Source organism: Meriones unguiculatus, chromosome 14 (genome assembly GCF_030254825.1).
Source record: "Meriones unguiculatus strain TT.TT164.6M chromosome 14, Bangor_MerUng_6.1, whole genome shotgun sequence".
NCBI lineage: Eukaryota > Metazoa > Chordata > Mammalia > Rodentia > Muridae > Meriones > Meriones unguiculatus.
The window spans coordinates 54,348,368-54,358,963 of NC_083361.1; the positions used below are offsets into that span (position 1 = coordinate 54,348,368).

The window sequence follows — 10,596 nt, forward strand, 5'->3', positions numbered from 1 at the left end:
GTCTTTACAGCAGTTAAAGGACTGAGGACAGTTCCTCAGGCAAGGCTTACCCTGCGCAGGTGATTCTAGTTTGTAGCAAGTTGACATTAAAACCATCCATCACAGGTGTTTTATTAGTGCAACATGAAATGGATGGCTATAAGGCATGTCCTCGCTCTTGGCTGGTGAGCTTTCTCCTCATTCTCCCGAGGCAGAGGTTATGGGAAGAGTTGCCCACAAGCCCCCACCATGTGCCTGCCTCAGAGCTCTGCCAGGCCTTCCATCCACTCTCCCTAGCGGTTATCATCCGCACTTGGCTCTGACTCCCCGCTGTCCTCTCTTGCCTGAAGAAATCCCTCCACGGGCCTCCTCCAGCCCCAGAAATGTCTAACTTCTTGAGTCATAAATGCAAGGTTGTTTTGTTTCTTTAGTGTCATGAAAGGTTATGTAAAAGAAAAAAAAATCTTTTGAGTCACAGTCTCCACAGTTGCTGCCCTGGCTTTCTCTTTTTCTTCTCAGAACATTCTTCGATGAGTTGCGCATTTCCTAGTTCTAAGTGTCTTCCTCCTTTCATTCCCTTTATTCGACTGCCTAATCGGCTACCCACCCCAGCTCTCCACAGACAATGCCCCAAAAGGGTCAGAACTGTCCCTCTATTCTGCCAAAACCTAGCAGCTGATGTCTGTCATCTTTGTGGTCTGTGTGGTATTGGTCTGGCTCAGCAGTTCTCAGCCTGTGACCCTTTCAAAGGGATCACACATCAGATATCCTGCATGTCAGATATGTGCACTATGATTCATAACAGTAGAAAATTATAGTTACGGAGCACCAACAAAAATATTTTGTGGAAGCAGGGCATCATAGTGCCTGCCTTTAATCCCAGCAGAGACAGGCAAATCTCTGTGAGTTCAAGGCTAGCCTGGTCTACAAGGTGAGTCCAGAACAGCCAGGGCTACAGAGAAATCCTGTTTTGAAAAACCAAAACCAAAAAAATAAAATAAAAATTATGGTTGGAGGGGGTTCAGCACAACATGAAGAGCTGTATTAAAGGGTCACAGCTTTAGGAAGGAGAACCACTACCCCAGCTGTGTAAAAAGTACCTGCCCCTCCCACCAGAACAATGTCAGCTCCAGACTCTTCAACAAGGTACATGGCTATTTTTATCACTACAGGACAGGGTCCGATGGGCCCGATTTCAAATTTTTGGCAAGTTATGGTAGGCTTGGGGTTCTTTCCCCCTCCTTACCATGTTTGACATCTGTTCTTTGACTGTATCTGCATCTTTCACTGTATTTGCATACTGGTAGTCAGCTGATCAAAGCCTAGCTGGTTTCCATAAAACAGACATCCTGGTCTGTGTTACACAGGGGGAGGGTCTCTAGAGAAGAGTTCCCAACCTACGGGTCAAGACCCCTATGGGGGTCAGTCAACAGATTTTTTTCCCCAAGGGTTAACTAAGACCATCAGAAAACACAGAAGTTTACATCATGACTCATAACGGTAGCAAAACTGCAGCCATGAATTAACAATGAAAATATTTTTATGGTTAGGGGTCACCACAACATGAGGAGTTGTATTAAAGGGTTGAGGCATTGGAAGGTTGAGAGCTGCTGGTGTAGCTGATCCCCCCTCCAGTGAGGGCTCAGGGTCCAGTTCTTTCCCTCAATGAGTTCAGAGAATATCTTGGTCTCAAATACTGTTTGTGCCTAACGATTTGTCAGGAACGTCTTCTGTCAGTCTCTCCTGTCTGCTCTGGGCTATTTGTATTTCCAGCCAGGTATGAAAGCCCGTTTGATTGATCTTCCTCAGCATGTCATTCCCCAATCAATCTACTCATTCCATAGAATGACAATGCCCACCATTTAGGACAAGTGTGATTTATCTCTGTTCCCCTTCCTCTGTTCTCTGTTTGTTACCGCCTTTTCTTTTGTAATGAAAGATGGGGGCCTGAGGTTTATTTAGCTCCTGTTTCCGGAGGCATAAGAGCACAGATATGGCTTCTGCTCATGAGAAGCCCGTGGCTGATGGCATCACATTTGTGGGGGAATAGATGGGAGTGTGAAAGACCACACTGACAGACCAGAACCCAGAGCAAGATGGAGCCAGTTTTGTTCTTTTAAAACTACCCTGTCTGGAAGACTAACTCAAGGCTCCCACAATAACTGCGTCGATCCCTTCCAAGGGCAATAGTGCCAGGGGCTGAGCCAAAAGCACACAGAAACCATGGAACACTGCTACACTTCCTTTGCAGGACTGCCCTCCCTGTGACACCCCCACCCTGGCCATCATCACTGCTTCCTTCCTGGATCATTGCAAAAAAAAACAGCCTCACCTCACTTCCCTCAGCCCCCACCTGTGCTGCCTCACCCCATTGAGAGTGTGACCCGTTCATGCTGAGGTCAGAATAACACTCTTCCTTTAGCTGTCTCCATAGCTCCCTGGTGCCTACAGAACAAAATTCCTGCACTGGCCCTGAGGCTCCAGTGACACCGCTGACACCTTTCTGGGTTCTTCCTCCCACTTCCTCCACCTCAGAGCTTTACGGCTGTCTCTCTGGGATCAATGCACCATCGCGGAGAGCCCTTTCCAGGCTCCCACTGAAATGATGCCCATTCTTGTCTTTTTCCCCTGCTCACTCTCTTAGCTCTGTGAGCATTATTGGGCTGTCATTTTTGCTCCTCAGTCAGACTGTGAGGAGATGTTGACCCCGCGGAAATAGGATAGTGTGCCTGCCCTGTCCACCACTGCGTCTCCAGGGCTTGGAACACAGCCAGATACAGGGGCATTCAGTCTTACTCCAGAATCTCTGAACTCTTGCCATTCCTGAGGTTCAGCATCAAATTCTACACATGGTTAGACAAAAACCAAATCATACACAGAAGGTGCACTTAAGGGGAACCTTCTTCTACACTAATTAAAGCAATCAAGACAATCCCCCCTCTACACACACACAGGCCTACAGGCCATCCTGATACAGACAATTCCTGACAGAGACCCTTCCTAAGGGATTCTAGATGTGCCGAGTTGACAATGAGAGCTAGGGGGCCTAAGTTCAAAGCATAAACAACGGGTTCCGAAGAGAATCAGCTGGAAGTGGGAAGGTGCTAGCGGAAACATGGAGGCAAGTCAAGACAGATGGCACCTGCACGTAGATGTTGTTGACAAGATTGTTGAGGTAGGAGAAGCTGCCTGTGGCCAGCTGTGCAGGGGGAACAGGTCCAGGTGAGAGGCAACAGGCTTGCTGTGTACAAGAGAATGAAACAGACAGTGAGAATCATGGTCCAGTGGAACTAAGACACTGAAGAGAGCGGAAATGGGTGGCGATGGCTGTACTAAAGGGTCAGTGTGCTCCGTCCCACTCACCTTGCGCCATTGTCATCAACGGTGAGTTTTTACTGCACATGTTTTTGTCTCGGTATAAGACTAAGAATTTAAAATTGAATAGGTCTTGTTTAAAATAAAAAATAATACACTGAATTTTGCACCGATGCATACATAAACTTTAAACGTGCTGGACTGTTAAGGAGGCGGGGTGGGCCTAACAAAGACAATAAACAGACAAATGATCCAAGGCAGAGAGGGAGCCTCTGCCTGAATATAGAGAATGCTCGGGGGTGGCACAGTCAACGCACTGGGTGACGGAGCTGTCTCTGCAGTAGAGTCGGGGGTTATTATCCTGATCCTCCATAGTGTGAGGAGGAGGCTTCCTAGTCCCTAGGACACCCCAACCCCTTCAAACTCTGGCTCCTACAATGGCCTTTCTGGCTCTTTGAATGTCTCCTTCTATGCTAACCTGAAAGACTGGGCCTCAAGTGCCAGCTGCCCCCAGCTTGTTACACCCTGGCCAGCCGCCTGGCCCAGACTTCCACATCTTTGGCTAGCACGGTCAGTGAGGCTATGTACTCAAGAGATTCACAGCCTGCAGGAAGAATGGAGCAGGAGCCTTCTTGCTGCCTGGAATGGGAGTCCATGTTTCACTCAAGTGGGTTTGTAGAGGACTCTTCCTTTGCCCGATTCAGCACACCTCTAACGCCTCAGGAGCATAAAAATGGCCACTTTCTGATTTTCTGGTAGCTGGAGGTTAATACGAATTGTCAACTTGACAGGATTTAGAGTCACCTAGCAGAGAGGCTTCTGGGTGTGTCTGTGAGGGATTATCTGCATTAGGTAAACTGAGGGAGGAAAGTCAGTTTACCTAAACTGTGGGCAAGGACCATTCTATGGGCCTGTATCCTAGACTGAATGAAAAGGAGAAAGTTAGCTGAGTGCTAGAGTTTATGCCTTTCCACCTCCTGACCCCTTGATGCATGCAACAAAGTCCTGGTGCCATGGCTTCCCTGGATGGTGCCCTTGAACTCTGAATCAGAATAAATCCCTCTCCCTTAAGTTTCTGTTGATGGTGAAGAAAAACAGCTACACAACAATCAGACCTGGTTTTTATTTAAGACCTTGATTCTATTTGACAATGGGGGGCGGCAGTCACGTGAGCCAGAGCTCAGTTCTGTGAGGCATGGGTGGGATACAAGGGTCCTGTGAGTGTGTCTGGTCACTTAGCCGAGTATGAGGACTGCTGCTTCGGGAAGATGAGTCCATACCATGTCACTTTGAGGAAAGGACAGGTGGAAGAGTCATTTGTATTCTGTGCCTGAAACTCAGATCATGATAAACCCTTTCCAGACGTGACATCCCCAAAGCTTGAATTCACCAAGCACCCCTATGCGGCCCAGCTGAGTATGCTGCTGAATTGTGATGGATGTGTACACTTCTAGGGACAACTGAGCCCATCCAAGTGCTGGAGATGGAAGAGCAGCGGGAACATCAGGGCAGGTTGTTTCTTGCATGAGCAAGCCAAGCACTGCTCCAAGGGTGTGCCTAGTAGTTCTGAAAGAGCCTTCGGCCAGAGGGGAAGATGGCCCTCAGACAGCAATGCAGGGCAACCTCTGGCTGTGCCCACCAGGTCTCCTGCCTGCAAATAGGTCTGGTTATCGTTCAGGAAGGAGGATAATAAGAAGATTCAAGTGGCAACTGACTACTGAACAGCTTTGAGAAAATGACCCAGAATCCAGAGCTGCTGGATGACCATGGCCTCAGGACTGGAACACGTGTGGGACATTACCCAAGCTGAACATGACGCTGCTGCCTGTGCCAGGATGCTTGCCAGCTGCTTCAGCCACGTGGAGTCTCCATGCGTGCTGGAGGTCTAGGACTGCTGGCTTCTAGACCCTCCAGAAGCCAGGGAGAGAATAGCTCTGTTCTCTCAGGAAAGCAAAGTCGTGTTTCCCACCAAGGAGAGAGACTCCCCAAATGCTGGAGTACCATTCAGAAGCTGGAAATGTTTACCAGTCCATACCCTATCGAGAAAACACAGCACCTTGCCTGGGTAAATTGTGGAGAAAAGCGGCCTTCTTCAGTTCACTGTTGCAAATATCCAAGGTCAGAAGGCCACATCTGGTGATGGCCTTCTGTTGGCAGAGTACCATGTTACAAGGGCTCTCACCCAAAAAAAGGCTGGGAGCACACATGCTTTCTGGTCTCTGCCCCTTATGAAGCCGCAGAATTCAGTGGTGAAGGCCTCACTCTCCTGGCCAATTGTTTCTGCCCTGTAGCACTTCACAATGGGGACTTAAATGCAACCTGAGTTGGGAGGTGGGAGGAGTTGTATTGAAACCATAACAACAACCAAAATATAAAAAAAAATGTTCAAATGACTAAGTGGAGACTCAATGGCTATGCAGGTCTCTAGACCCCCTGGGCCAGCAGTTAGTTGAACTAGAACCCTTGCTGATTGTTTCACGTTCCATGATCTTGTTCTCTTCAATGTTTCTTCTGATTTCTAGCATCCAGAGCTATTCTATTAATACAAAAAGCTTAATGACTATGATTTTAATACTCCAGGCAGCCTGTGTCAATTGTCCTGAGAATGAATGTATGTGAAGGGATTTGGGAACACCATCAGCTCTTCCAGTGTGTGTGTGTGTGTGTGAGAGAGAGAGAGAGAGAGAGAGAGAGAGAGAGAGAGAGAATGACTTCTCTGAAATCCTGTATTAAATATCTACCAAAACTTTAGCTCTGGTAAACTACATCTTATTTTAACAAATATTGTTGGTGAGGTCCCTGGGTCTCTATGGATTTTTCAGAGCACACGTCTCTGTTTCGTCTTTCTTCACTGTTGGCCAGGTATGCAAACAACTGGAAGGTTGTCAGTAGGTCAAGGCCATCTGTAGTTTTGTGGTTTTTACCGGTTGGCAGCGGCATGCTGGTAGGAGGCCCGGGCTGTGGGTCTAAGGTTGGTCAACTTTGTAATAAACCTATTAGATGATGCAACAGGGCACAGGCTTCTCAGAGATGCACATGGTCTCAGCTGTGGCACCTTGGAATCAGCCTCAGAACTCAAGGTAACTGCTTACCTTGGTCTTGAACTGGGCTTTCTGGGATAGTCCAGCCTAGGAGTGAGCTGTGTGCAGTAGTCCAGGGCCTGTGTTGGGATTTCGATTAATGTGTACAAGGAAGTTGGGAAATGGTTATTGTAGGAGCAGAGTGGAAGTGAGGCTTGAGATCTAGTTGATGGATGTGAAAGTTGGGCTCCTGGGGGTAGACAAAGCTCCTATCTACCAGCCCTGTAAACAGGCTATAGACTGTCCAGCCTGGTGTCCCGGAAGGCCCCAGGGTGAGCTGGGGGATGTGCAAGCCGGTTTGGGATTCTGTTCCTTTGCTTGTAAGCATCCAGCTTCATGCATGGTGTCTGCCTAGGATGGTACATGGGGCCAGGACGGCCTGGCCACGGCCTGCAGGAGAAAGGAGATGATCTAGCCAGCGGCCACCTCCCAGGCCCAGCTGCAGGGCTGGGCTTCCTGAAAACTTTGAGTCTGGAGCAAGACAGCTGACCCCTGCCTGTGTGTTTACAGTTTTCACAGGGCTCTGGGGACAGCTGTGGCCTCCCCACCCCTGTGGCTTCATGGTGGTGATGCGGGCCCCTGCTGGAGCTGTCTGGATTTAGGAACATGGTCTCCCCATGGCTTTCAGCAAATAGGGTGTGTTTGTTCATATCTCCTGTAAACAGTTGTTTTCTCAGTGTCCGCCTAGCTTGTGTTAAATATTAACAAAGAAAGTCCGTGGCCGCTCTCAGGGTGTCTATTTTAAATATTTAAGGAATTGCTCTTCCCCATCCCGGAATGACATCTTGGCTCAAACTTGCTAAAACTGCTGCCGATTCTCTGGTTATTAAATTGTGTGAAATGCCCACCTCTCCTCCCTCCCTCTGTAAACAGCTGTCTCATTCACCTCCAGTCACAACACCATGGGACCCACTGGGTTCCGGAGCATCCTGCAAGGCGAGGTGCAACCTCCTGAGAAGCAGGTGGCTCTGGAGTTTGGTGGTTTCTCCCTGGAGTGGCAGGAACACCAGCTGTGCTGAGCTGCTCTGAGCTCCGTCTGTCTCCAGCCGGCCTTTGGCAGTAATCACAGGCTTTGGGGCATGCTGCTCTACCTGGACCCAGTTGCGGAAGCTTCCCCTGGCCTAAGATTTGCATTCTTAGGGATCTTCAGACAGGCAGGTCAGTTTCTCCTTCTCAGGGAAGGTATAGAATGGCAGTGCCACGGAAGCCTTTTCGAAAGAAGTGGGTGATCTCTCCCCCCTTTCCTCCCTACTTCATGGTGCGAGCATACGAGTGAGTGGAAGGCAGAGGGTGACCTTTCTCCTACTTGGGCCGGAGAGGTCTAGCCCCAGTTTGTGAGACTCCGAGACGGCCCTGCCTCTCTGAAGAGCTAGTGAGATCACCTCCAGATTAAACCAATTTAAGGTCACTGGCCCCAAGGACTGCCACACGGATCTCAGCATTAAGTGAATTCCAACCCCTCTAGTATTTTAAAGACCTTTTAGTACCTTAAAAAGAAATGAAAAGAAAGTGGTGGTTGCAATGCTATTCTTGATAGGGTGCCAGGGTGGACCCCCAGGGCAGTTTCTGTTGGAGGAGGCTCACCAGAGGGCAGGGAGAGCACTGGGGTCCGATAAGAAGTCACGAACCCTCTGTTGTGATTTTCTCTGCCCCCTTCTACCTGGAGGAAACAGTTGTGCCCACTTCGGAATTGTTAAGATTGACCACGTGGATTTTGTGAGTGACACACGGCGCCTGTGCAGTAACTCCCACAGCTGGTGAGCAAGCTACTGCTGAAACTACAAGCAGAAAAAACAGGAGTGTTTTCTTGGGTAATCAGGAAGGAACCCCGAAGGACAGGGTGTGTCAGTTCCTAGCCACAGTGTGGCCTGACGACAGAGTCATTAGTTGTTGGAAGGTTTGAAGGGGTTGGCAGGGAAGGTTGCCAGCCAGAAATCAAACCGACAGGTTGGGACCGGGGTAGGATGTCGAAGCCTGCAGCTCTGCACGTGTCAGAGGGAAACTCAGGGATGGTGCCTCATCCCTTCTGAACCTCAGGGGCACAGGCAAACAGGCTTGGGGTGCTGAGGGGAAAATGCCCTCAGAGCAGGACTAAGTAAAAGTCTGTTGAGAAAACTGCTCAGTCCTTTACCCTCGGCTACCCAGACACAGGGTGGGGCATCCAGCCGTGGCCTCGAACCCACCCTCTGATACCGAGAGACACTGGGCATGCTTTCTAAGAAGAGCTAACCTTTTAATGTGAGTGTTCAAAACCTGCCTCAGCGTGCTCACCTAGAGCGCCCTGCAGGACTTGGGTGAATGAACTCAACCAGAAGCCTGTTGATGCAGCCGGTGTAGACCGGCGGCTCTCAACCTGTGGGTCGTGACCCCCTCGACGGTCCCATATCAGATATCCTGCACATCAGACATTTACATTACGATTCCTAACAGTAACAAGATTACAGTTATGAGGTAGCAACAAAATGATTCATGGAGGAGGTGTCACCACAACATGAGGAATTGCATTAAAGGGCTGCAGCCTTGGGAAGGCTGAGAACCACTGGTCTAGAACCTAGAGAGAGGCTGAGGATTTACATTTCTGATTAGCTCCTGTACTGGTTGCTGCTCTCCTCTCTGTCACACATGGCCCGTCAGGAGCGTCTCTAACATACACGACTCTCTTCTGGCTTCTGGCCTGTCGCGCTGGGGACTCCTGCAGAAGTTTATCCCCTTCTGATATTCGTACCTAATGATCTTCATGCCCTGTCCTTACGCTTTCCCGATCCAGGTAGCTACCCGGTGGGGATCCAGACCTGCTACAAATGAGACACACAACACACCAGGCGCTCAGCACAATCATCCCAGGGCTCCACTATCAGAGATAAAGGAAGGATGGAGACCCGTCAGATACGCAAAGAAGACCAGCCATGTGAGAAAGAAATATGAGAACAACTAACTCCATAGGGAAAATAAATATTTCAGAAAGCAGAAGATAATTCCTCAAAATATTAACTCGTGTCTTCGGAGAAATGAAAGTTTTAGAGCCTGTAATAAAAAAAAAAAAATAGATGCTATGAAAAAGCAATTACACGGTAAAGACAGAGCTTAGAAATTAAACATGATCATTTAAATAAAAAGTTTAATAGGCTGGGCCAGGTGGTGCACACCTTCAATCCCGGCCCTCGGGAGGCAGAGGCAGGTGGATCTTCGTGAGTTTGAAGCAAGCTTGGTCTACACAGGGAATTTAAGGGCAGCTAGAGCTACAAAGTGAACCATTTTCTCAAAAACGGAGAGAGGAGGAACCAGAAAGCTGGTTTTATTGGTTAATAGCACAGGCTGCTCTTCCAAATGACTCAGGTTTAGTTCCCGGAACCCAAACGACAGTTTATAGCTGTCTGCAACTCCAGTCTCAGGGGGGCCAACACCCTCTCCTGGCCTTCCTGGGCACCAGAAGGGCACATGATACACAGAGATACATGGAGACAAAACACCCATGCACATAAAACAAAAACATAAAAATGATTTTGGAAAATAATAATTTTTAAAATAAAATAATTAGGGCTGGAAAAATGGCTTAGTGGTCAATGGTCTATAATGCTACTGCAAGGATTCAAGTTCAGTCCCAGCACCCACATCAGGGAGCTCACAACCTCCTGTAATTCCTGCTCCTGCGGAACCAACATCTTCTTCTGGCCTCCTTAGACACCTGCACTCATGTACACCTCTCTCTCTCTCTCTCACTCTCTCGCTCTCTCTCTGCTTTGTGCTTACGGATTAAATGGAAGTTCTTAGCTATTGCCCCAGAACTATCCTTGCCTGTCTGCTGTCCTGCTTTCCTCCATGATGGTCATGAACCCACCCTCTAAAACAGTAAGTCCCAATAAACTCCTTCTATAAATTGCCTTGGTCATGGTGTCTCTTCATAACAATAGAAAGGTAACTAAGACAGGTGCCGTATATAGAGAATCACAGCCAACATCTAGGATCAAACACCTCCACAACAGCCATGTTTGCTATGTACCCAGCCTCCCAGCTACTCAGGAGGCTGAGGCAGGAGAATAGCTTGAGCTCAGGAATTGAAGATCAGCCTGGGGAACATAGTGAAAGAGTTGAAAACAAAGGAGCGGAAATCTCCCATGTGATTCAGTGCTGCTGAGAGTAGGAAAATCTAAACTATAAGTGACAAATTTCTGGAGGTTCCATGTGGGAATGTTTGCGTGAAATCCTAGGGGACCAGTGTGAG

At 48.6% G+C, this 10,596-nt stretch overlaps 1 long non-coding RNA gene across 1 annotated transcript; it reads left to right on the forward strand.

The window, feature by feature from the left end:
- Nucleotides 1–6,309: 6,309 nt before the first annotated feature.
- LOC132647220 (uncharacterized) lies at nucleotides 6,310–10,254 on the forward strand. The gene is made up of 4 exons (XR_009585555.1): nucleotides 6,310–6,374; nucleotides 7,248–7,532; nucleotides 8,041–8,131; nucleotides 9,142–10,254. It is a non-coding gene; the product is annotated as an uncharacterized LOC132647220 (long non-coding RNA).
- Nucleotides 10,255–10,596: the final 342 nt, after the last annotated feature.